This window comes from Camelus ferus, chromosome 13 (genome assembly GCF_009834535.1).
Source record: "Camelus ferus isolate YT-003-E chromosome 13, BCGSAC_Cfer_1.0, whole genome shotgun sequence".
In the NCBI taxonomy this organism is placed as follows: domain Eukaryota; kingdom Metazoa; phylum Chordata; class Mammalia; order Artiodactyla; family Camelidae; genus Camelus; species Camelus ferus.
The window spans coordinates 42704375-42731719 of record NC_045708.1 but is presented as its reverse complement, the minus strand read 5'-3'; the positions used below and the strand labels follow the sequence as shown (position 1 = coordinate 42731719).

At 44.4% G+C, this 27345-nt stretch overlaps 1 non-coding gene across 1 annotated transcript; it reads left to right on the top strand.

The window, feature by feature from the left end:
- Positions 1-7079: 7079 nt before the first annotated feature.
- Positions 7080-7153, top strand: TRNAT-GGU. Its single transcript has one exon. It is a non-coding gene; the product is annotated as a tRNA-Thr (tRNA).
- Positions 7154-27345: the final 20192 nt, after the last annotated feature.

Genomic DNA, 27345 nt, shown 5'->3' with positions numbered 1-27345 from the left:
ATTTCCTACCCTGAGGCCATAAAAATACATTCTTATGTTTTCTACAAGAAAATATTTTTGTGTAGCATTTTTTCCATATGTATAGATAATTGTCTCACCCCGTTTATTGAATGGTCCATCTTTTCCCACAATTTTTAAAATTTAATTTTAGTTTTAATTTTCAGGGGGTAATTAAGTTTTTAATTTACTTATTTATATGGAGGTGCTGGGGATCAAACCCAGGACCTCATGCATGCTAAGCGTGTGCTCCACTTCGGCACTATACCCTCCCCACCTTCCCACTGATCCATAATGCCACCTCTGTCATGTACAAACTCCCACATACGCCTGGCTCTGTTGGGGGCTCACTATTCTGTTCCATTAGTTGGTCTACCCCTGTGACAATTCCTCACCACTTTGGTTTTAGATCTTTATAATTCCTGACGGTGGGTGCAGCAAGTTCTACTTCTCCTCTTTTTTTTTTCCCCCCAAAATTGTCTTGGCTAAACTTGATCCTCTAATAAACCATGTGATTCCTAAAATCAGCTTGAAAAGTCTCACGAAAAAATAACAACCACCTTATCAGAGTTTGAGTGAAATTTCTTCGAATCTACAGAAGATGTTAAGGAGAATCGACATCTTCAGAATATTAAGTATTCTTAAACATGAAGTTGGTGTGTGTCCCTATCTTTATTACAGCAACCTTAATATCAGTTTTGTTAAAATATTATGATTAAGCTTTATACTTTTATCCATAAAGATCTTACATACATTTTAGTCCTAATATGTGTGAATAATATATCTTTCTTCAGTACCTTAATTTTTGACATTTTTGTAAATTTTATTTTTAAATTATAATCAAGTGTTTGATGCTGGTGTACAGAAATGCAGTTATGACTTTCATATATGGATTTATATATGCAAACCTTGATAAGTTCTCTCATTAATTCTAATAATTTATAGATTTTCCTGGGTTTTAGAAAATCATATCATCTTCAAATTGTGACAATTTTTTCTTTCTTTCTAATTCTTATACCTCTTATTTCTTTACTTATCTTACCATGCTGGCTAGGACCTTCAATAAAATTTTGAGGGCAAAAGGGGATAATAACAGAAAACCTTATTTTTGAAAAGAATTGGTCTTAATATTCTGCTATAAAGTAATATTGTGTGTGTGAGTGTTTGTGTGTGCACGTGTGTGTGTGTTTTCTGCAGCTATTGAAACTTCCTTTGGTCTCCAGTCTTCATCTCTAGAGTAACACAGATGTGAGGTATGCTAGGTCACTGCTTCTAATGCAGCAGCCTGTGAGTTGCTGGAGATGGGGCCAAGGAAAGTTTTCTGTGAACCCATCACAACCTTGTTAATGTAGGTAACGAGGGAGAAATCTAGACTAGCGCTGACTGACACCCTAGGTGGTAGGTAGTCTGGTGTTCAGAGTCAGAAACTTTTCCTGACCTGGCTGGAAGAAAGCCTCTTCTCTAAAGTCACCATAAGAAATCCCCTCCAATTACTGAGAGTAACCAATATTAAACATTGAGACTATTGGCATCCTTGGATGCCATCTTGCAAGGATGCAAGACCCAGAATTTGAGAATGAGTTCCTCTTGGACCCGGTGTGGCCAATGGCTACTCTTTTTTTGGAACCTTCTGATCTAGGCTTAATCAGACAGAAGCCCAACTTATTTCCATTGCTAAAACTTAAGAAATGGGAAGAGGAGGAAGCTAAGTCTCGCCTCCATGAGAGAAAAGCACAATGTAAAACTGGTAGCCACCACGTAAGAGCTTAATAATTTGACACACATTTCACATAAGGGAGGACAGGGACCACACCGGGGTTCATGCCTCCTGGAGGGCAAGGAGGCAAAAGGAGCTGAGGTGACCCACAACATGAGCCGAATGCTCACAGGAGAACGTATAGGCAGAAGGACCCCCATGTGATCGAATGCAGGTGGGTCCTGACAAAGCTGAGGCCAGAACAGCCCCCAAGCATAAGTTGAGGACTTTGTCATCCTCACTCACTTGGAGCACAGAGGGAAGCAGATCAGGAGGGACAGTGAAGATGTGGGAGGTGGCAGTCTTGGGGGGCAAACACCCCAGTGTCCCAGGGTCTCAGTACCCACGTGCAACCCTACTAACCTTGACTGGTAGGAAGTAGAAGTGGGGGCAACTCAATGGGAGCCTTGGGCAGTGCAGATCAGCACCAGATAAAGAAAGCAAGAAGTACACATACGTCTTGGCTCACTCAGACCTTCAGGGAGCCTGAGAAAATGTCACCACCCGGTTATATACTGCTTCGCAGGTAGTAATTTCTCTCCCAGGGAAAGAAATTGGGGACAAGGACTTGGATTCCACCTTGTGGGGGATAAGCAGTACCATTAATCCATTATTCATAGGAGTCACGATGTATAAAGTTGCCATGAACACTGAATTAGCGGATGCTGAACCGTCGCTCCTCGGGGAAATGCAGGGTTGGGTTCCTACAAGCCGCTGGTCACAAACTCTTCATCAACCAGTCAATACATAACCCTGTTGTATATGTGTTTCTGTTTTAAATAAAGTATTTAAAAGAAACAGTTGCTTCATGAACAGCGAACGCACAGCCTGTAGGACTGTAGCTCACGCCTGATCTGAGCTTATCTAGCACACGCACTGTCTCCGTCAGGCACGTCGCAGTTCCTTGCACGTAGGGAAACTGCAGTACTACAGCGCTACACCCGGGCCCATTTTGGACAGCAAAAATCACCCATAACAAACACAGAAATATAAACAATATGGCACTACGTAGACGACAAAAGGGACACTTGTTTATAACATGAGCTGAAACAAGAAGGCAGAGCCTCACCTTGTTCAACCTCAGCTGAGAACGTACGGTTTGGGCGACTCAAATTTTTCACTGCTCTATGCATATCTGCAAATGACCCAAAAGCACCTGGAGTGTTGCTTTTGGAGTTACAAATACATTTTAGTGAGCAGGAAAATTCCCAAATATGGAGTCCATTAATAACAAGGGTTGACCGTACATCTTTTATGGGCACACGAGGATTTACTGTGTGGAGAAATATAAGCCCCAGAGACCTAGGGTGGGACCTCAGACACCTGTCAGGGGAGAGGAGGCGTAGCAGGGAGAGCCCTTGCTCTCACGTCTCTGTGCGCAGGGAGAAGCTGCTGGACACTCCCCCTGGAGCTGGGAGAAACACTCTCACACCTCCATGATAGCCAGCTTTTCATCTGTTTCATTTTACAGTTAATATCATTCATAACTCTTTTTCTAGACTATGAGAGGTCCTGGATAAAGAAAATTTTGTATTTTATGGTGCCCCCCACCCCAGTACCTAGTACATGGCAGGCACACAGCAAATGTCTTTTCAGTAAATATGAAGCTGAGACCGTTAAAACTGAGTTGCCCGTGAGTAACTATCTAATCTCGTACAACGGCAAAGTTCTAATTTACAACAAACTCTCACATCCATTGTGCCATTTACTCCTCAGAGTAACCATACAAGAAAAGTATTGTTTCTCCTTTTTGTAGGTGAGGAAACATTTCTAGTCCAAACTGCTTTTCTGCCCTCCAAACCATGTTTCAGACAGCCTGGATCACCCATGAACGTTCCAAACCCCATGTATACAAAAAGGAACTCACTGAGCTCCCATTCCCCATTGATCCAAACCAGAACCTACTTATCCTTCAGAATTGCCCATCTCAGTTCATGACACCACCACCTACCTAGTTGGCTAGGCAAAAACTTGCAAGACAGCCTACATTCCTCCTCTCCCTCCTTCCCACACGCCATCTATGAAGTTTCCTCCCAGTGCTGTGTCTCTCAGCTCCTCTTCTTCAGACCTCTCTTCCTGTGTTAGTTCAGGTCCTGATCGCCTCTCCTGGGCTAATATCTTAGCCTGGATGCTATTTCGTCTTCCTGTCTTGCCAATCTCACTCCTACTCCAACCCAGCTCTAGTTCCCTCCCTCCTAGACCACACATCCCAGTGCTGACACCATGGTCTTCATAAACACCAATCTGATGGTGTCCCTGTTTTCCTTTAAACCATTCAATGCCCCATTATCATTAGGACAACTTCCAATTTCTTAGCTTATCATGGCTGCTTCTGTTTTCAACTCAGCTCTCCATTCTGGACTTACCGCTCCTCATTCTCTAACTTGAAGTCTGTGTCCCAGTCTTACTCAGCTATTCAGAGCTCACTAATGTGCCCCAGCTCTCCAGACTCCATCCCTATTCGTGTTTTGTTCTTTCTGCCTGGAATTTTGTTCCTGCTCTTTCCACCTGACTGACTTAGCATCGGCTTCTCCATCAAGTTTCACCTGACTTCCCTGGTCCCAACACAGGACTAAGTCCCACACACAGCGTGCTTGACTGAGCCCCCAAGCTTGCTACTCAGATAGGAATTGTTGTTTTCTCTCTTTGCCACTAGAGGGTGTGCTTCCTTGAGGACTGAAATTGCTCAGCCCTATCTGTAGGGTCTAGCAGAATGGATGTCACATAGTAAGTGCTTATTAAATACTGAGTGGGGGAGGGAGGGTGTAGCTAAGTGGTAGAGTGCATGCCTAGCAAGCACAAGGTCCTGGGTTCAATCCCCAGCACCTCCATTAAAAAGTAAGTAATAAATAAAAGCCCAATTACCTCCCTTCAAAATTAAAAAAAAAAAGATAATAAAAAAAAAATTGAATGGGTGGATGAATGGATGGATGGATAAGTCCCCTGTTCAAGATGACATAGCTAGCAGATGAAATAACAAGGGCTCAAATCTAAACCTCTTTCCATATTCTTACTTCTGCACCTCTGATCTTTAAAACCAGTTCTTCAACTCCCCAAGTTTCCCAAATGACACCTGCCATTACAGGCTGCTACAAATGATGATGATATGTCCTGAGCACTCCGGTTGCTCAGATGAAGGGCTCTGTGCCCAGTGAGCACAAGGTGGTAATTTGTCCAATGGGCTTCTTAGGCTCTGGACTGAATGTTGCAGAACCAGCTAAGGAAATCTACATTGTAATTAGGCAAAATATTCCTGTAGCAGGTTAGAGAGGTAATTACTGCCTGATTGTATTTTTCCCCAGTATTTTAGCCCAATGGTCTTAATTCAGAATTGTGATTTTTGTAATTATCTTTTTTTGAGAGGTCAGTTCAGAATTGTCATTATCTAACAGATTTGACAGCTAACTTTGGTACAGACACTACTCTAAGGGTTTTACATGCATTGTTTCAGAAACCCTGTGAGGGAGGGCCTCACCTACTGCCTTATTACATACTTGCCTTATTTTATAGATGAGGAACTTAAGGCTAAGCTGTGTCAAGAATTTTGCCCAAAGTTACCCCTGGTAACTGGGTTGAACTAGAGTAGTCTGTCTGCTACCAAACAGCGTGATCTTATCCACTTCTCTCTGCTGCCTCCACAGTTCTCAAAGGATTCCTTTATTCAATTAATTTAGCAGTTCTTTATTATTAAATAGTGGTGGGCACTGTGTGAGGTGCTGGAAAGCCAAGAGGGAGTAAAACAAAGTCTGTGTTTACATGGAGCCTATGCTCTGGGGCACAGAGGAAGGCAAGTAATGGATAGATAAATATATATCACATATTGGTAAATGCTATGTAACGAGGTAAAGAGAGAGCGTGTAGGGAGAACCGTTCAAACAATGCACGCATCTAAATTCCGAAACAGGAGCATCGTAGTCTAAGTTCCCTGGAGACGCACTGTGAGCCTGAGTGCGTGCTGAGGACTGAGAGGGACGTGCTCTCAGGAGAGATCCCTGGAAGAAAAGGAGGACAGCAGGGCTTGGCAGAGGAGCCGAGCCTCAGCGGGACTGCCTCTGAGCTCTCAGTAGACACTCCAGAGAACTTGCCACGGGGAAGGCTCTACGAGGCCGTCAGATTGAGGCAAAGGGGATGGGCCTTTGTGTCCCTGCCTCACCAGGCATTGCTCCCTGCTCTCCTTGGGAAGCAGCGAGCAGCTCCCCACGGCCAAGGGCAAGGCCCAGGGAGGGGCCCTATTTGGAGTCTTGGGTGATGTTTCTGGACAGTGAGTACTTCCTGTCAAGCCTCTCTTGTAGGGTTATTGGCTGATACCAAAGAATTAACTGCCTAAGCCCTTGTTTTTCATCTCTACAAGCCACGATAATAATAGCTCTGCCAGAAGGGTTGCTATCAGGATCAGAACGATACAATGATGATAAATGACCCTGTAGAAATATAACAGAGATTAAATGAATTAAGGTCATTTATACTGTGGGATAATACAGATCATGAGTGAAAAATAGGATAGATCATGTGTGGGGGAAAAAAAAGAGCACCATGAGGCTTCTAATGAAACACAGCAATCCCTTCTTCCTTGGTTCCATATTCCAGTGAAAACCTCATATAACTCATTAAGCTAATTTACCAGACCGTTACCTCTGTATTTCTAAACAATGTTTTACCGTATATTTTTTTTACTGTTTAACAAATATTTTTTACTATTTATATATATTTTGCTAGTACTGTACTGTTTCACTAGATATATTTTACTAATATATTTTACTATTTAACAAATATTTTACTGTTTCCCGTTTTTCAAATTTAAACATCTATTGTCCTTCTATTATGATCCAAGCTCTTAGCATTCTTATAATACCGCCCTCCTTCTCCCATCTGCCCCACAGTTTAAGTAAAATTGGAAATCAGGGTTTACATAGTAATGACTGTGTGAACAGTTCTGTAATTTTCTTAAACTCTTCATTGGATCTTCCATCTACCTATTTTTTGATTCTTCTGTTCAAACATTCTCATATTGGATACTCTATTTCTCTCATTACTTCTTTCTCTTTCTAAGTGGGAGCATCTCTCTGGGAGCTTCTGTCCTCCTGCTCCATGCTAGATGGTTGCTCTCGAGGTCAAGCACACAACTGCCACCTGGGGGGTTCTCTTGCTGCTCTCCTGGGTAAATCCTCCATTGCCTGGTTTTCATGTCTTTTTCTCACCCTAGTTTTGCTGGAGCACATCCTTAAAAAAGGAACTTGGCAGTAAAGGGTGTGAGTTTCCTCTTTACGTTATCCTCTGGATGCTATGCATGTCTTCACTTGGCCAATAGTAGGATGGTTTGAGGGGTGGAGAGTATAGCTCAGTGGTTACAGCGCATGCTTGGTGTGCACGAGGTCCTGGGTTCAATCCCCAGTACCTCCATTAAGGGGGAAAAAAAAGTAGTAGGATGGGTTTCTTCCTAGTAAGGTACTTCATACCCCTGAAGTTAAACAAGTATAAATAAAGGATTATATATTAATCCATTTATTTAACAAATGTGGATTGGAACCAAGGCCCTGTCCAAAGATCTGAAATCAGTAAGGCAGGAACTCTACTCTCGAGATTTTTTGTTGTTGTTTTTGGGGGAAAAAGCATAAGCAGACAATGACTCAGTGTGATCAATAGTATAACTTCATAAGGTACTAAAACAGCAACCCCTCCCTACCACCAAAAAAAAGGACTTAACCTAGCTTGGGGAACTCTTAGAATTCCTAAAATTAGGCCTAAAAAATGAGAATGCATTTTCCTACATGAAATCCTCAGTGGGCTTCCCATTATACTTGAAAGTCTCAATCCCTTGCCATGGTCCACAAAGCCCTGGATTACCTGGTTTCCACCCACTGCGATTGCCTTGTTTCGTTCCCTTTGCCCATCGCCTTCAGCAACACTTGTCTTCTTCCAATTTCTGCTACACACTACGTTCTTTCTGCCTCAGGCCACAGGCGTATTACCTTCTCTCTGCCCTGAGCAGATCCATCTCAACCTCTTGGATCCCCTCTTAAGTGTCATTCTTCTTACAAGAAATTTCCCTGTTGTCCCTCTCAAAGTCAGGTATTTTAACTTTCTAATCACCTCCTTTTATTCTGTCCCTATGTTTTTAATCAATTTTTAAATATCTATTTATTTTTGATTACTGTGTATGTTTGTCTCACCTAAGAAACTAAACGTTCTCTAAGGTAGAAACCACATCAGATCTGTTCCCTGTACTGTTTTGTCCCTTGTTGTGGCCCTGTTATCCGGCATAGTGCACTATACATAGTAGGGAATCAGTTGTCATTCTGGCTGTGCAGGACTTTTTATATGGATGTTGTTATGGGCTGAATATTTGTCCCCACTCCCCAGATTCATATCTTGAGGTCTAATCATCAATATGATGGTTTTTGAGGGTAGGGGTCTTTGGGGGGTAATTCAGTTTAGATGAGGTCATGAGAGTCAGAGCCTCATGAGGGGATTAATGCCCTTATAAGAAGAAAAAGACAGATATCTCTCTCTCCATACACATGCACAAAGGCCATGTCTACAAGGAAGGAGGTCTCACCAGGAACCAAATCCAATGACACCTTGAACTTGGACTTCCCGACCTCCAGAATTGTGAAAAATAAATGTTGTATCAGCCACCCAGTGTACGGTATTTTGTTGCAACAGCCCGAGCTCACTAAGATAGGTGTGTAATAACATTGAGTTGGGGGCTTCAAAAACCTATTGAATCAGAACTTTTTAAGGGTAGATCCTAGAAATCTGTATTTTTAACAAACTCCACAAGTGATTCCTATTTAGACAGCCCAGTTCTGATGGTTGCTGGTCTAGAGAAAAGTGTCCAAGATTAGAAATCAGAAGACACAGATTTGAATTCAGCTCTGTAAATTATTGGGTATGGCATTTAGGGATGTTATTTTAATGACTCTCATATTCAGTTTTTCTGTAAATTTGGAACGATAAAAACGTCTGCTTCAAAGTATAGCTGGGGGGCCGCAATGCACAATATATTTTCAAGCACTTTGTAAATTGCGTACTAAAGAAATGGGCTTGTCAGTTGCTAACGATCACTTCTACATAGAGCTTACCTCAGCATCTCTGACAATCTACCTGGTGCAGCCCACACTTCCCCAGTGAGATAGCATCCCTTTCTTCATACTTCTGAAGAAGGACTAATAACAATAATTCACTGAGCCTTTTGCTTTTCCAAAGTTCTGGGCCGTCATTATTGAGATACACATCCTAACACACCCATAGCTTCCGCAGCCCATTTGCTCCTGGGGAAGAAACCGAGGTCAGGCAGCAGGAAAGCCGGGAAGAGAGAGCGTGGCCTCACCCCCCTGGGGACCAACAAGGGAGGTTCACCACCAGGAACTGGGAGGCCTCTGAGCAGTTTCTTAACTGATATTCACACGCTGAATCCTTTGAAAACTGACTCTTAGGGCAATGGCGAAATCAAGAAAACTGGATTCCCGAGCAGAGCTGTATATGTATTTTTAGTGAACCCTCAAATTTAAGCAATTTGTTGTGTGCATCCAGGAAAATCCTCTCATCAGCTTGGCTTTTAGACATCTTATGTGTGAAACTGGTGGTTGGTCCAGGTATACACATAAATGAAGGAATGGATGAGCCCAACTGCCTGCAAGACAGCTTTCTGTTTAGGAATATGGCACCAATGCCCAGTCACCCAGGCCAGACACTTTGAGTCAATGATTTCTCCCAAGGGGCCTTAATCTCCCTTACCTTCCCTCCCTTCTCCACCCCTGCTACCCCGCCCTGATTGAGCCCCTTATTATTTCTCTCCTGGACCATTTCTCCAGCTCCTAACAGGTCTGCCTCCTTTCATTCATTGACTTATTTGTCCACGCATCCATCATCTGAACAACACTGACTGGCATATTTTCTCTGGGCCGGGCATTGTTGCAGTGACTTAGGAGCTGACAGCGAATAAGACAAAGCCCCAGCCTTCATGAAGCTTACATTGTCGTTGGAAGAACTGACTAAAAAACCAGTTAACAGATATGCGTGAAATTTCATTTGAGGTTGTGAAAAGCGTTAAGGGAATGTGAAAGCTGGGCGAAGGCATAGAGAGTGGCATGGGGAGGAAAGCTCTGTCTTATTTGCGGGAGTCAGGCAAGAACCCTCTGAGAAGGAAGTGAGGGAGCAGGCCACTAAGCAGAGGGGGGGAACATGTGCAAAGGTCCTGAGGTGTACACAAGCTTGATATGTTCTAGGAATAGCAGAAAGAAGACCAATGTGACTGGAATGGGGTGACTAAGGTGAATCATAAGAGAATCATAGGAAATGGGTTTAAGGGGTAGGCATGGACTAGAATCATAAGTGAAAAAGAGAGATGCTGAGAATGACTGCATGGCTTTGGGCTTAAGCATCTGAGAAAACGGTGGTGCAGTCTATTGGGTGGGGAAGACTTGGGAAGAACATGGACAGGTGCAAATTTTCAAGAGGCTGTTTCTACCAGTTTTGATGGGCTTATTAGATAACTGTGCACATATCAAGTAAGATGGATAAATATGTCTGAAACTCAAGGAAGAGGTGTGAGCTAAAGATGTAAATCTGGACTTGTCAGATTTTATTTAAAGCTAGGAGGCTAGAGAGGGTACAGATGAGATAGAAGAGACGGGAGAATTAGCCATGGGGGAACTGCAGTAACTCAAGAACTGGAGGATAAGATGCATGGAGAGAAAGACACTGAGAAAGCAGCCAGTGAGGTGGGAAGAACACCAGGAGAGGGTGGGTGTGGGAGCCCAGAAAAGAAAGCATTTTAAGATATGAAAATGCCAGCAATCCCACTCTTGGGCATATATCTGGAGGAAACTCTAATTCTAAAAGAATGCACCCTTATATTCATAGCAGCACTATTTACAATAGCCAAGACATGGAAGCAACCTAAATGTCCATCGACAGATGACTGGATCAAGAAGTTGTGGTATATTTATATAATGGAATACTACTCAGCCATAGAAAGGAAAAAAATAATGCCATTTGCAGCAATATGGATGGACCTGGAGATTATCATACTAAGTGAAGTCAGACAGAGAAAGACAAATATCATATGATATCTCTTACATGTGGACTCTTGGAAAAATAACACAAATGAACTTATTTACGAAACAGAAACAGACTCACAGACAAAGAAAACAAACTGATGGTCATCATAGGGGAAGTGGGGGAAAGAATAAGCTAGGAGTTTGGGATTAGCAGATACAAATTACTATATGCAAAATAGACAAACAACAAGGTCCTACTGTGTAGCATAGGGAACTACATTCAATATCTTGTAATAACCTACAATGAAAAAGAATATGTATAAATATATATAACTGAAACACTACGCTATGCACCTGAAACTAACACAAGATGGTAAATCAACTCTATTTCAATTTAAAAAAAGAAAAAAGAAATTAAAATGGTCACTGTATCAAGTGCTTCTTCTTTTAATGGAGGACTTAAATCAATCACATGGCTGAATACTGAGGTATTCTGCTGTCTTTCTTACATCTTATTTTGTGTTTCTATTTACCATGCTTTTTTCTTTGCTAATTTCTCTGCTCATTGAAATTCAGTTTGTACCTGGTTTAGAGGGAGTTTCAAATTGTTGGGGATACACGTGAAATGATTTTATTTTTCCCAAGCGTTGCTTCCAAACTATGCTACCCTGCCCTCACTGGGTAACGGCTCCCTTAATGGCTTCTTGGCCAGATTACTGAATTTTCAACAACTTTTGACTTACAGCACTGGCTACTTCTGTTTTTAAAATCTCAACTCTGTTTATTTAAAAATCAAGTTTTTTTGAGAGGCAGACCTTTCGTTTGTAAAATTTTTAATGGAACTTTTCCAACATGTACAAAACCAGAGAAATCCTGTTCATTTAAAACCTCAATCTTATGTCAGTTTCAAAGCCCTCCTCTGGAGGCTGGATGCAGACAAGTGGGGGACCTATACGGTCCTGCCCGTCCTCAAGGAGCTCATTCCTGAGCTGCCTCCTCAGGACCTTTGAACTCCCTTCGGAGATTCGATCATGTCCTCTGCCCTCCCTCACCGTGTTGATGATGTCACACATCCCTCTCCATGCCTGTGACTCTCCATCCTCCACTCTTCCCTGGCACTAGAAGCACCACCCCTCCCCTCCCTGCCAATATTATCTCTGAGCCCATCCCCCACACCTCTCAGGAACTCAGACCAGAGGTGGAGACAGCAGCCCTGCACCCCAACTTACCCTCCAGTTCTCTCTCCCTGCTCCCTTTACCCCCTGCCCCTCCGACTTCTAATTTCATTATATCTTGTTCGTTGATTGATGCATGTCTTTATTTATTCGACAATGTTTACCAAGTACCTACTATGGGTCAGGCACTTGCTCAAAGTGGTGAACAGCTGCTTCTGCCTTGACGGAGCTCACAGTCCAGCAGGGAAAACGGACATTAAGCACATGATGATACTGAATTGTGATGCTATAGTATGCATTTAACACATACAGATATTCATCTTTTAATTTCAGTTTAGACATCACCTCCTCTGGGCAGTCTCTCCAGATTCTCCTGGCTCGGCTAGGAACTCTCCTATATGCTCTGCTGGCATCCTGTAAGCGTCTCTCCCACAGCACTTCACACACTGCCCATCGTGGCCACCATGTCCGCCTTCCCCACAGTAAATGACAGGTATCTAAGGGACAGACATTTTCTCATTTATTTCTTAATCTCTAGCTCAGTTTCAGTGTGTAATAGATTCCAATAAATGCTAAATTAAAGGCTGACTGAATAACCAACCATTTTCTTCATGGGATCCTTCCAGAGAGAGTCCCAATAAATAACACATCTGGACAATATGAGAAATAAGTCAAGAGTAAAAACACAGGCCAAATATCACCGTTAGTAGTGCCAGATGCTCTGTTGGAGGATGAAGCTTAGTTTGAGGGCCAAATGAGTCTGTCAAGAATCCATAGCATTAGGGAGATGCCCACCCAGGAGAGGGACCACCAGGGGCCAGTAGGAAGGGGGTTAGGGAGAGTTACAGCAGAGTATACGCTCCTGTGGGCAGAGCATACGCTCCTGTGGGCAGAGCTGGACGGAGCATGCCCAGTTATTCTCCCAAAGTTACCAGGAGCTCATCACCTTCCTCCCCAGCGGCAAGGAGAGTGAAAAGAGGACAAGAAGCCCAGTTATAGAAGATACACTAATTTGGCTCTTTCCCAGGAAGGAAACACAAGACGTCAGCCAGAAATGTCCCTCATGATCAACTACGTCGTATCCATATCTGACAAAATAAAATTCGCATTTTATGGCAAGACAAGAAAAATTTAACTATAAAATTCCCTCCCCTTGAGTGTGTATTGTGCATCTGCATTAACCGGACCTCCTTAGGAGAGAACGTTCTTCTTAAATCTTGTAAAGGGTCAGGAAGATCTCCTACTCAGTAACCCCTCAGGAGATAACATCCATCTGGCGAGGGGTCATGATGACTGACTACCTGCTTCTTACGTGCAGATCTGGACTGTGACATATAACCCTTTGTTTCAAAACTTACATAACTCTGCTTTGACCTCTAATGGGTGGAACAGTCCTCAGAGCTTTCTAAAAGATTGTCTCCCGGGTTATAATCCTCAGGTTGGAAGATACAATTTTCCATTTCTCTCTTAGATCGACTATTGATTAATTTTTTTCATTGACAGTATCAAGCATTTTGCTAGACCCTTTCGATTATGTTGGATTTTTTTCATCCCTTACCAAAGCAGAGAGAGGTAGGTAGTATTCCCATTTTACAGAAGAAGAAGCCGATGTTCATACTGGCCAAGTCACTTACCCGAGATTGCACATCAAGGAAGTGGTAGAGAGAGAGCCCGGATTCAATGGTATTATTAGTAATCACGGCTGAGATTTGTTTAGGTGCTTATTATGTGACAGGCCCTGGGATAAGGACATCACACAACACATCTAATCCTCACAGCAACCCTATGTGGCAGGCACTTCTTAAAATTCCATTTTGTAGATGAGGTCACTATCTCAGGGCTGAGATTCAAACCAGTTTTCCATCTGTCCTCCAAAGCCTTGGTTTGCCTCCAGACTCTCAGACCATTCCTACCTCAGCTAAACTACGTAAGCAAATCCACAAATTACCCCAAACCACTGCATCCTTTCTTAGACAAAAAGCTCATTTCTAGGCCAGAGAGAAAATCTCCAGGGTCTGGGTTTGAATCTTGCCCTTTGTCTGCTGTGTGGTTCTGAGCCACGGCCCCAGATCGATTACTCACCTGCCAAGGGGAAATAATAACTCCCCCATCACAGAGATGGACAGACACAGGAGAAGTGAGTCTCCCCACTAGCACAGCATCACACCAGTTAAGGATTTGGATGAGTCGATAGCAGCCCGTGCCTTAGGCAGGAAGCAGGCTGATGGTGTATTTGCACTCCTTGGGAGATTGGTTCCTTTGTCGGTGTTTGACCCCGCCCAGAGCCTTGCCCAGGTCCGAGCCTGGACAGGATGCCCAGGATCCCTCTCTTAGGAGGGATGGGAGTGGGGAGGGTCCATGCGGGGGTGACACTGAGGTCCTGTGATAGAGAGCAAAGGGCAAACCCTAGGCTGGGAGAGGGGCAGGGCAACAGGGTGGTTGGGGCGGGGTGGAATTGCTTCCTAGAACACCGAATATCACCCTTAATTCTCCCAACAAACCTGAAAGGCAAGTAGTATCTCTGCTTTTCAGAGAAGAGGTGAGGATACTGAAACCAAGCCAAACCAAACAGGCGGCAGGAGAAACTGAGTAGGATATGGAGCAGGAGGAGGAGGAGGAGAGAGAAAGGGTCAGGGCATCACTTACCCACTCTGCCCAGACCCACTCTGCACCAAGTGTGTCCGGTCTTCTGTCCCACAAGGAGGAAAGAGGTCAATTTTAGAGGATGGACGTCTAAGTGCAAAGCTGGTAATACGTGCTTGTTTATAAAGAGCCTGAGGCCCTGACCCCTGAGGTCGGCTGCTGCTGGGGGGAGGTGGAGGAGGGGCTGGAATGCAGGCTGGCCAGGCTCCTGCACCAGTGGGGTCTCATTTCCTGTATGCTTATTCCTCAAAGTGTTACCAGCCTCAGCTGGAAGTTTGTTAAAAAGGAGAAATCTCAGACCCCGCCCCAGGCCTCCGGGCCAGAATCTGCCGCTTAGCAACATTCCCAGGTGATTCAAATGCCTTTATATTGGAGAAGTCTTGCCCTACACCACGTGTAGGTTACCCCAAAGTTCCTTCTAACCCCAGGTTCTCTTGTTCCATCACTGGCGGATATGTCACTGTCACCTCCCTTGCTGCCTTAGCTCTGAGAGCTCCTGCAACATCCACAACTCACATTGTTCCTCGCCAGGAACCTGGGATTCTTGGAGCTCTTTCTTGTTCTGTCTCCACCCAGCTGGTGAACCCCTCAGGGCGGCATAGCTGCTGCCCATGCAGCAGAAGACACCCCTTACCTCCCTCTACTGCTGTCTGCAGACCCCGTCTCATCCCGAGCTTCACAGCAAGTATTTAAGTAGATTTTATGATTAAGTCAATAAGAGACTTGCCCAAGTTTTCAGAGCTACTTTAGATCAAGATAAGAAGCCCTCCCAAGACTCCCACATCTTCACCTATTCTCCCCTAAAGAAAACCGCACCACCAGTTTGGAGGTGCTGAGACATGGGTATAATACATATTTCTTTAAAAGAGGACATGAGGTTATTACAAGTATCAATCTTCTGGAATCCCCTTTGGGAGAGCGGCCAGCCCTGAGGGCAGGGAGCTCTCACCACTCCAGCTGAGGAGCCCTGAGCTGGAACCTCCTGCAGCCTTGGCCTCCAGCCTCAGCTGTCACTCAACTTGCAGTACTGCTGTGGTTAAATGAGCTTCCATGTGTGAAGCGCTCAGCTCTCTGCCACACACGGAGACACTTAGGAAGCTGAAATTCCTGTTGTTCCCTGGGCCTCAGTTTCCTCATCTGGAAAATGAAGCTGTTCTGCCAGAATCAGTTGTTTACAAACTGTGGTCCAAAGAGATTTGGCGATGTCAGTCTGAATCTCCGAATCTGCACTGGGTTTGGACTGAGACAGAAAAGAAAAAGCAAACAGATCCCTGTGCTGCCCTCGATTTCAACCCAGAGCACTGGGCTTTCCATCCATTTGACATACAAGCTTCCTCATGAGACTTCCTCTAAATACATATATATATAAAACTTTTTGTTCTAAAATTGTTACCAAGTCCTAGCTTGCACTGTTTGCTACACGACAGGCCAATAAATCAAGAGATGAGTTGTTGGGGCAAGGAATAACGACTTTATTCGGAAAGCCATCAGAATGAGAAGAAGAGCAAAGGACTATCTTGCCCGAGTTAGAATTCAGGCTTCTTTTATACTAAAAGGAGAGGGAATAAAATCAAACATTTCCTGGTTCCGGTCAGCCTGCAGAGGGGATGTGTTAATTTCTTCCTGCCTACAGTCATTCACAGGTGGCTCTGGTCAGCATGTTTCCTGTGAGCTAAACAAAGGTATTTTAGCTTAATGCCCATTACCTGGGAGGCAGGGTTCCTAGAGTTGGGCCATTATGTGTAATATAAGCTTATAGGCAACATCCCTTTAGTAATTAACTTGTAGCAAATGTAACAGAATACGAAGATTAAAGTAAAAGACATAGATCCAATATGGAGTCAGGTTTGTTCTTCCCTGTTACAAAATAATTTTGGAAATCACTGTGCTGAATATTATCTGAGGTCCCTTCCAGCTGCTACAGACTAGGATTCCAGGCCTGATTGGGATTTATCAAGTGGAGCACCAAACAAGTATTTATTGAGTGCCATCATGTCCTTTGCTGAGTGACTTGCCGGAACCGCTGCTCTACCACGCTCGCTTTGGCTGCTGTAGGGAAAACAGACCATAGAGGTTTATGTACGACAGAAACCCCAATATCCACTCAACCTTATTTCTGTAGCAACAGAGCCATGATTTTAGCTGAATACCAGGCTGCACAGAGCAAGGCCAATGTTTCCCAGACTCCCAGGTAGCTAGGTGTGGCTGCTTGATTAAATTCTGACCGATGCATTTAAATGGAAGTGGGCACAGTTTGCGGGTCAGGCAATTAAAGAAAAGGGGTGTGCCCTCCCCTTCTCCATTTCTTCCTCCCAACTGGAGGAGCTGAATGTGTACAGGGTGGTGAGCAATATCAGGTTATGTGAGCGAAGGAAATACCCTATGGAGGGTGGGGCCACAGAAACAGGGAGCCTGACACCATGGGGCTGCCACACAGTCCTGGACTGCTTCCACCCAAGTTGCTACAGGAATGAGAAACAAAACCCCTGCTTGCTTAAGCCACTGTTTATTTGGGTCTCTGTTAGAGTATCCAACTCTCTCTCTCTCTCTCTTTATTTATAAATATATATTTATATATATATATATATAAATAAAAAAATAAACTATGTATTATATGTGCATATATTAATCATATACAATATGATATATAGTACCATATACTATATATATATATACTATATATATACATATCTCACATATATATATATCACATATATATAGATTGTAGGGGAGAAAAAAACAATTTTCTCCCTACCTTTCTAGATTCTCGGCTGAGACACCCCCTGTAATAAAAGACAGATTAACAGAAGAAAAACAAAAAGTTTAATAACATGTATACCTCCTGTATACATGGGAAAGACCCAGGAAAACTGAGTAAAACTCAGTAAAATGGCCCAAGCCATCAGATAAATACCATTTTCAGATAAAGACAAAAGATGTTAGGGGGAAGGGGAGGGCCAGGCACAGGAGGTTACCAGGAAAGGCATAGTTGGATATGGCATAGCAGGATATGGTTGTCATGCAGATTTAAGTTTTCACTTTCTCCACTGCCAAAGAGTTTCTAGTGATTTAGAGTCATCCTTCTCTTCCAGGTACAGAGAGGGAGACACCTTACAAATGGAGATTTCCCTTATAAATGGGAAACAAAACAAAAATGGCTAAATTTTGCTTGGTTTTCAGAGCTTCTCCAGTGTCTGCAGTTTCTTAAAAATAACCAGTCCAAAATAATCCTTATGCCAAAGAGGCGTAGTTTGGAGTGATGAACAGCTCTCCTTCAATACTAATACAGTGAGCAAAAATGGAAGCAGAGAGACCAGTTAGATGATTTTAAAATAGTCCAACAAAGATAATGGTGGTTTGGAGAAAGGTAGTAGATTTGGAGGTATTAACCTAAAACAATATAACAGCCAGTTATTTTATGAGCAAACCAGGTTTATTTGGGAGCAGCAAAGAATCTGGAAACTGGGGGTTCAAAGTAGGGTGGCTTTTCATTGGCTGAGCAGTGACAGTCTCTCACTGGCTGAGCTGTTGCCAGGCAAAGAGAAAATCTTTCTTCCTCCTGCTGGCAGTAATAAAGTAGTGTCACTTCCTGCCGGAGATGCAAGATATGTCTCTTCCTGTTGGGTTCTGTATTGTCTTCAAGTGGTGTGTTTGTGAGAGTTCCCCCTTCTGACCTCCTGAGACTTCCTTTTAGTGAAGTTTCCCTTTATTAATTTTCACAGAGGCATTGAGAAGCTCAGGTGGTTCAGGAGACATTGCAAAGATACAGGAGCTGTGATTTGCTGGTGGGGTGAATGTGAGGTATGAGAGAAAGAGTAGAGTCATGGATGATTCTAAGATTTGGAAGAATGTTCTGCTAGATGGAGAAGACCAGGAAAGGATTGTGGATGGGGCTGGAAATCAGGAGTTCATTTTGGACATGTTAATTTTGACATGCCAAGGAGACATCCAAGTGTTGACTGAGCATTTGGATTCAGGCATTAAGATTTCAGAAGAGAGGGAATTGCATTAAATATGAAAACAGAACTTTTGGGCAAAAATGTAGAAAATAAAACAGAATTCCACAGTAAAAATCTGATCAAGCTGCTGCCTTGTCATTTTCTATAATTGCAATATGGCTGTTAATTAACTGGTTCTACAGACCACTGGGCACTGGGAGACCCACAGGACAAATTATTGCTCTGTGTACTTTGGAAAGTGTAGCTTTACATCTGAACAGCTCAGCATTCCCAAGGCACATAATTACCCTCTGAGAAAGCTTTCCAGGGTAAATGGAATTTGGAAATTCGGGAAGTTGAGGAACTGGATTTTCAATTCAAAGGACACAATGGAAAGAGTGGTCAGAAGATCTGGCTTGGAGTTCTTGACTCTACGTAAACACCTGATGATATGGGACACGTCATCTAGTATCCATCCATTGAACCATCCACCCATCCATTCATTCATCCACCCATTCAGCATCTGAATAGACTATCTCCACAGTTATTTCTTTTCTCTTGAATTGCCCACATTCCTATATCTTATGTTTGGGAGGTGCTGATTATTACCCAAGTAAGATAAGAGAGGAAAACACCTGGAACTAAAAGGCTGTAGAGGACGAAAGAAAGGAGACTAGAAATAAAGGGATATCCGTCCAGAAACAAACGGGTGATAGAAAGCTCCTCTGGCCTCAGGCTTTGGGGACATAAACACAGAGGGAAAAGAAGAAAGCCCATCCTGAGGGCTGAACTCTCTGAAGCAAGAGCTGTTTTGTGAAAGAGGTTTGGAGACAACAGGGCAGGAATAGTTTGCTCCTTGCTTCCCAGTGTCTAACTCTGGGAAATTCCAAGTCTTGGGTTCATCATGGCACCATGTCCCACACAACATGGATTCAGGCATCATTATCATTATATTATAAGCAGTAATAGCTAAGGAGGTGTCTAAGGGCAGTATCACAGAGGCTGCAGGGGTAGACAGAGAAAGAGAGAATTCCTGGACCCCAGGGCAGGGGTGAGGAGCTAGACGTCACAACTAGAGAGGGACCTCACAACTAGAGAGTAAAGCAGGGACAAAGCATTTAGCATCAGGGGTCACGGATGTTTGGATGACACCCAGACCATCACAGCTTTTAGGAACTCCTGAATAGACATCCACTCAGAGTGCCCAAACCTGACAGCCCTCTGGATTACACAGAGAATTATGGGAGCTCTTGGATCAGGGTCCCTCCCCATGTGCATTCTCTTCCCTGCCACCTCCATGACCACGGAGGTGCATTAACCTCATGCCTGCACCCAGACACCATTCTGGAAAAGAAGGAAAGGAGTTGCCTTTTGAACGAGGAGAGAAGCAGTGCTGTTAAAGGACTTGAGTTTAAATTACCAATCTAAGAATGACTGGATTTGGCAGAAGGAGTAAAACCAAAACAAACTGAGTTGCCTTTAATTGGCAAATTTAAGGTTTATTTTCTACAATCACTAGGAACGTGGATACAAGAGCAAAATAAGATCAGTTATCGTCAAACAAAATGATGTTATTTTGCACATCAGAGTTGTACACAACTTTTTAATTTTTTGCTGTAATTCATTTATTCATTCTTTTATTCATCCCACAAACATCTGCAGAGAACTTACTTACTGTCAGGTGCTGAGAGGTGAAAAAGGATTTTTCTGATCTCAAGAATCTTTGCGATTGGGGTGAGTGGGATGGGTAGGAAGGGCTGTAATAGAGCCCAGCCCAGAAGAAAAACAAAGGGCCCTCAGCCCAGCCTGGGTGGACAATTAGGGAAGACGAGCTGGAGAAGTTGGTGGCTGACCTGAGTCTTTAGGATGAGTGGGAGCTGACCATGTGGAAAAGGACAGATAGGAATGGTGACACTCATTTCTGTGTTCATTCATTCATTCATTTAATTAATATTTATTGGGTGCCTAGTAAATTCAAAAACTGACCTAAGCAATGTGGATACAGAGGGGAAAAAAACAGATGAGATCCCTGCCCTTGTGAAACTTATGTTCTAATGGAAGGAGAAAGAGAGAGAGAGAAACAAAAGCAACAGAATAAATATGTAATATATTAACAAATAGTTATAAATGCAATAAGAACAAATAAAGTTGAATAAAGAGATAGAGGGGGGCTCTAGCGGGAGGTAAGAAAGGGGCCAGAGAATATTCTGAATAGGGTGAGAGGGGAGGATTCCGATGAGGTGAGATTTCAATGGAGTTCCATTTGAAATGAGAGCCTTAAACAAGTGACATCTAGAGGAACAGCATTTGAGGCAGAAGGAACAGGAAATGCAAAACCCCAAGTCTGGAGCTGCCTTCACAAGTGAAGGAACAGTCATTAGTTCACAGTGGCTGGAGCAGAGAGGGAAGGAAAGAATGACAGGAAATTAGGCTGGGAAGTTCTCAGGCCAGTTCAGAGACAGCCATGATTAGGAGTCTGAATTTTGTTCTGAATGTGAAGAAAAACCACCAAGGTTTCAAGACTTGAGATAGTAGGGAGCATTTGGGGACTTATAAATAATTGGGTATGATTGGACTGTAGAGTATACAATAGAGGTCATCAAGGAATGAGCTAGAGAGGTAGGCTGGAGGCTGAACACATAAGACCCAGCCAAAACAGGGCTTCACTCAGCCGGAAAGTTGGGCTCCATCTTGAGGGCAGTGGGAGCATTGCATTGACATGATCAGATTAGGGTTTTGGGAAGATGATTGGTGGGCATTTTGGAGGATGGATTAGAAGAAGAGGAGGGTGGTATGGGAGAGAAGGAGCAAAACGGAAGGCATGGAAGACCAACCAAGGAGGCTGATGTAATCATCCAGGTGAGAGCTGATGACCAAGCAGCAAAACTGGGCTGAAGAAGAGTCCAGTCCAAAGACAGAGGCTGGAACCAAAGCTTGATTGGATCTGGGATGTGAGGGAGGAGGAGCAGAATGGCCCTCTTCTCCCTCCAAGGGATCTTGTCAATTCCCATGAACTTCAACTCTATCCTTATGATAATAACTCCCAAACTTGTATCTCCAGCCCAAATCTCAGTCAACTGAGGTGCAAGAGATAGCAGAATGTCTACTTTTATTATAGCGTGTCCTTTGTAATTTATTTCTCATGTTTATTTCATAATGTACATTCTATATGAGTACAGAAATATTGACAATAATAGCCAGTGCTGAATGAGCACCTACTATGAACCAGACTTTTTCTAAGCACTATTCATTCACTAGCTTGTATATTGTCCCAACGACTGGGTGAGATTGTTATGACTATTATACTTACTTTGCAAATGAGAAAACTGAGGCACAGAAGTTATAAATACCACGAGATCACATAACTCACAGAGCCCACGGAAGACAGAGATGGGCTACATTTATTCTCCTTCAAGAAAGGACCCCTACCCAAGAGGCAAGGAGGTGATGAGCTGACAGTCTCCATTTGTTTATTCTTGCTGAAGCCCTTACCTCTTCTCAAGGTGGCCCCAGCCAGTGACTGAGCGAGCTAGTGGCACAAGGACCTTGGCATTTCCACCCAAAGTGGAAGCCCTCTAATGGGCTCTCTCACCCAGCGCTCCCCTTTGAGTGAACAGACTGTACCAATCTGCTTCACAGTCTAGCAGCTTCCTCTGCCCAGTCCTGCTCGCTCCCTTTCCTTTCACAAGGTTACTCCTCCAGAAACCTCATGGTCCTAACTGCATCTCAGCGTCTGCTTCCCAAGACATGGCGGCGGAGCCAGGACCCGATGCCTAGGCAGTGTAGATGAGGCTGTTCAACCCAACACCCTGTCCCTCCTTCTGTCTTTGCATCTGCCACCTCATGTTGACATTTTTGGTTTCGATGGGGTGTGTACATCAAATATATGTAACATAAAATTTGCCATTTTAACCGTTTCGAAGTGTGCAATTCAGTGGTATTACATTCACGCTTTGTGCAGCCATCCCCATGCTCTGTTGTCAAAACTTTTTTTATGACCCCAAACAGAAACTCTAGACCCACTAAACAAAACCATGTGAGTCTGCTTTTTAGACGCTGAAAGTAAACTGAGCAATTCTATCTTACTCATCTCTATCCATAGATCCTAGAGGTACCTGGCAGTTACCAGGCATCCAAGATATTGCTTCTCATACTTAAGAATTTAAAGAAAATTCCCACTGGGATAATCTAGGATGACTTCCTGGAAGAGGGTACTTTTCATGGAATCTCAATTACATGGAGAGGCAGAAACTTCATCCCAGGCTAGGGGAACAGAAAAACAGAGCAAACTCTGCTAATGGGCAACCCTAAGTCAATGTTCCCCTAACACAACTGCAGTTTTATTTAGGGCAGCAAAATGCACAACTAAGATAGATAGATAGATAGATAGATAGATAGATAGATAGATAGATAGACAGACAGATAGGTATTTCCCAGCCTCTCATGTCGAGATGGCCATTTGGCAGTTGTGACCAATGAGGTATAAGCAAAAGACTAGTGGTGATTTCGGGGGAAAGGTTCACATTCCTAAAATGAATGCTCTTACTTCCTCTTTTTTTCCTTTCTCCCACTTCTTGTCTGGAATGGAGGTGTAGTGGATGGAACAATACTAACCACCTTGCAACCACCAGAGAGGTGGTGAGAAAATTGTGGAGTCCTTGGTCCTGACCTTTTTGAAACACTGAATTAGCAACTCTAGACTTCTTGGCTTGTGTGTGTGTGTGTGTGTGTGTGTGTGTGTGTAACCGCTAACTGTAAAACTTGGTTGAGTTTTTCTTTTTGTTATTTGCAATCAATTTAAGTCTTAAATAATACAATGGTTAAAGCCATAGAGGCTTCTATCTGAGACGGAGATACCAGAGACAGCGTGATGAGGAAGAAAATCTGAACAAAGTAAACCAAAAGTACAGGGGTCATCTCTGTCTTGTCCATTGCTTTACCCTCAGCACCAGGACCAGACCTGGGACATAGTACGTGCTTAATGCGTACTTGTGGAAGGAAGGGAAGATGAGAAGAAGAGAGGGACAGAGAGTGGGAGGAAAGGGGGACGTTAGCTCCCACAGCACCCTGTATCCCACTATCATGATGTTCATTTCTTGTTTAAAGTCTGGCTTCCTCACCAGGTTGTAAGGTCCAAGGAGGTGATAAACACCATATTCACTGCTCCTAGCACGGGGCCTGGAACAAAGTCAGTGCTCAAAAAGGTTTCTAAGATACTTGAATTAATAAAATGATAAGTGCTTAAGGCACATACATAGAGGGGTGACAGCCCGAAGAACAGGCCAGTTGATTCTCTGGGAACGGGAAGGAGCAGGATGTGAGTTAGTTCTTGGAGGACAATGCCCAGGGCATCTGCTTCCAGGCCCCGCCATCTGGGATGCTGGGTGATTGGCCCTCTTTGCGCCTCTGGCTTTGGATAGTTGAGGTCCTTCGCTCGGTCTTGTTATCCCTTTTGTGCATTCAGTTGTTTTTAATTTGACATAGGTATCCAACCCTGCTAGTATTTTTCCAAAAGAGTGAGTCTTTTGAAGTGCAGCGTGCACTGCCTTGCCTCAGCCTCCTGGAATGCGACCTCCTTCCTTGCCCAGGTCAGTCCCCTCAGTAAGCAGCCTGCCCAGTCCTGCTGCATCAGGCAGCCTGCCAGGCATGCACTCAGCGTAAAAGGCCCAGTTCAGGGGCGAAGGCAGCCTTTGCTATTTAAGAGCATGGACTTCAAAGTCAAATAGACCAGGGTTTGGATCCTGAATCGTCACTTAGCAGCTGCGTGGTCCTGAGCAAGTTACTTATCTGTCTAAGCCTTGACCTCATCATCTGTAAAGCTGAGCTAATCAGGGTGCCTACTTCATAGCATATTCGTGAGAATTAGATAATCCATGAGCCTACCCCATGGAGCTTCAATAAATATTGTCTTATTTTCCTACTCAAGGACCCCTCTTGCCCTTTGGTAGGTTACACACGTCTCTGGGATGGAGCAGGGGTGGAGGGAGAGAGGGGGAAGGGGAAGTAGCATGTACTAAGCACCCACGATGTACCAGGCACTGTGCTGACATGCCCACCAAACCACGTGACAGCCCACGCTGCTGTGTGTAACATTCACTCCATTTCCCTGTGAGAGGGGTGTGGATTGTAGAGTAGACAGACCTGGGTCGGAACCCAGGCTCTGAAACTCACTTGCCATGTGAGTCTGGGCCAGGTTCTCCCCTCCGTGAGCCCCAGCTCCCCACCAGTAGTGGCTGCTCCTATCTCATAGGCTTGCTGTGCGGACTGTACGAACAAACCCTACACCCTAAGGGTGCTGAGCCCGATGACGCTCGGTAAACAGGAGTTCCTTCATTCCAGGGCTCGAATGGAGAGAGGGAAAACACGGGGACAATCCAGGCAGAGGCACCTCAGGGCATCAGGATTCTGGGGGGCATGCTTCCTTCACTCGCCATAAAACAGGGCTGCTATAAACACCATGAGTGGACCTCCTAGCTGGGCTGGAAAAAAACTTACATGGCTGGCCCCCTCCATCCCGGACCTTTCTGGCCCCAGGGCTTGGGAGGGGTGGTAATGATACAGCAGGGAAGAGTTCAAACAACAGGTCTAAAGGTCAGCACACCTGGGTTTAGCTCGGCTCTGCCACTTATCAGCCATGTGACTTTGGTTAAGCCCTCTTAATCCCTCTGAGCATCAATTCCCCATCCAAATACGGATGATATCACATGTTCTGGTTATCTATTGTTGCATGACAAAACATCCCCACACATAATGGCTTACAACAGCAACTACTACCTCTGGGGGTTTTGTGCTGACTTGGTTCAGTTAGGCGGCTCCTGCTGGGGGTCTCACGCAGCTGTAATCAGGTGGCAGCAGGGGCTGGAGTCATCTGAAGGCTCAGGGGGGCTGGATGTCCAAGGTGGCTTTTTCATTCACATGTCTAGTACCTGGGCTGGGAGGCTGGAATAGCTGGGGGCTGGTTGGGCACCTCTCTTGCCATTTGGCCTCCCTGTATGGCTAGCTGGGGCTTCTTCACAGCACGGTGGTCTTAGGGTAGTCAGCCTCTCACAGGGCAGTTGGCTTCTTCCAGAGATCAAGGCAGAAAGGGAAAGGTGCTTTTCATCCACCTTTTCCCTCTGTGTCCCTTCTGCCGCATACTATTGGTTATAAGTGGGACACACGGCAGCCTAGATGCAAGGGGAAGAGATGGGAGGGGTGTCAAAGATCTGCTGCCATCTTTAACTCACCGCCCCCCATATCCCACCCTCACAGAGCTGTTGTGAAGACCAGGAAAGATGGCACATGCCAAAGGCTTAGTGTAAATCACTAGAGACATGAGATTGCTGTTTCAAATCCATCCCTTCCTCTCTGTCCTTAATCAGGCCCTCATCCTTTTTACTCTGCACCAGGAGCCTCCAGAGCCATCTCTCTGACTCCTGCTCTCCCCATCAAATGTGTTCTTCATAAATACTGGCCTCAGTGATCTTTCCAAATCAAAAATGCATCTATGTCTGTCCCCTAGTGGAAACTTGTCATTAGTGCCCAAGGCCCTCCACCGTGTGGCTCTCACCCACCTGTGCGGCCCTGGCTGTACTCCGGACACTGCAGCCGTACTGTTCTGCCCCTCTCTTCACTATCTCAGTGCCCTGGCCTGCGCCGTTCTTTCACCCCACAACTTCCTTCCCTTTCCACTTCTGCCCAAACTCTCACCTTTCTGGTAATAATTATCCATACTTTTAGGATTCCCTTCAAAGTCATCTTCTCTAAGAAGACTGCTCCAACTCTTTCCCTCCACGATGGCCCCATACCTGTTGGGCTCAAGCACCACTTCTTTGAGCTCCCAGGAATCCGGTGCTCACTGCAGACTGGCCTTCATGCCCTTCCCCCAGCAGGCCAAGCACGGTCCTTACCCAGAGCCTTTGCACATGCTGTTCCCTCTGCCTGGGGTTCTCATTTCCTAAACATTCACTAAATAACTGGCTTCCTCGCCTCATTCAGGTCTCCATTCAAGTCTCACCTCCTCAGCTGCCCTGAACAGCCTATCTAAAATAGCAGGCCCTCCCTCAATCTCCATCCCCTCAACCTGCTTCCTTCCTTTCAAGGTACTTATCATCTGTAGCAGTGTCTGCACAGTGCTGTGCTGGAGTTGGCTGGCACCAGTTTGCAAGAAGCAACTGTGCACCTCTCCCAAACTGGTGTTCAGTGATGCCATGGTGGTGGCTTAAAATTAGCCATAGGGAGAATATTTATTTACACCAAGAAAATCACCAAATGCTGCAAATTATGGTATTGTCTCTCTTTCTTTTTTCCTGGAGAATCTGTTGTTAAACACTTACCAGCACACTACTATGTACAGATATTTGTTTATTGTTTCTCTCCCCAACTAGATTAGAATTTCCATCGAGGGGGCACCTTTATTAACTCTGTATTCCCAGCATCTACCGCAGTGCCTGCTACAATATGTACATTCAGTAATGTTTGTTGGATGAATGAACAGATGCACAAACCAGCTAATGCGTAACAATAATCACACTGAATTGTAAGTCGAAGTCCTTGAAAGCAGAAATTCACTCTTTTTCCATCTTTTGCACCCAGCACAGATCCTAGCCCATAGAAGGAGATCAGGAAATGCTGATAAACCAGTGATAAATGCTCTCTGCAAAGGCCTGTATCCAGGATGAACCCAGCTGCACCCTGATGAGCACCAAAAAACTGGACTGGGCAACTGCTCAGGTAGTTTCCATTATGTGCCAAAGACAGAAACCTGCACTGAGGCAGGCAGGGGAAAAGCACTGACCTGGGAGGCCGGAACCAAGGTTTCTAATCCCATTGCAGCTCTGCTTGATGCTACCTGA